This window comes from Apteryx mantelli, chromosome 4 (assembly GCF_036417845.1).
Source record: "Apteryx mantelli isolate bAptMan1 chromosome 4, bAptMan1.hap1, whole genome shotgun sequence".
Taxonomy (NCBI): Eukaryota; Metazoa; Chordata; class Aves; order Apterygiformes; family Apterygidae; genus Apteryx; species Apteryx mantelli.
Window position 1 is genome coordinate 74,377,614 of NC_089981.1, and position 597 is coordinate 74,378,210.

Genomic DNA, 597 nt, shown 5'->3' on the forward strand with positions numbered 1-597 from the left:
GGAAAGCCATGTCATCCTACAATTTCTCATTCTGGGTTTACTAGTATGAAGAAAATACACTTATATGTAGGAATTGCTGCCTCTGTGGAGCTTCTTTAAAGTGCTGACAACCAGACATATTCTATTGATCTCCTTAGACTGTGATTTGTTTTCATGATCTGAACCAGCTGCTCAGCTTGATTTAGCTGTTAATCCATAAATTGCACCTTTCCTGATGATAAGATTATGCATTATTACTAGAAGAAAAACCATCAAAACATGTTATTGGTTATTAGGTAATCGATCACTGGTAATTTGCTAAAAAGCCTAGACGCCTGCCTTTCACTCGTGATTGATCTCGACTCAGCTGAGGAGGAGGAGGAGGATGAAGCGGCCGCGCAGACCGCGCATCTGCTCCGCGCGGGGCGGAGGCGGCAGCGGCGCAGCACGCACCCGCCTGTTGCTGCTGCCGCGCTTAGGTCCAAACCCGCGTTTGCTGCCCCCGTGAGCGCGAGCAGCTTGGCGGCGGCGGCGGCGGGGCCCTGCGGCGGGGCGGGGCGGGCGGCGCCGCTCGGGCCCGGCCCGGTCGCTTAGCGACGGCCGCGTCCCCGGCGCGGG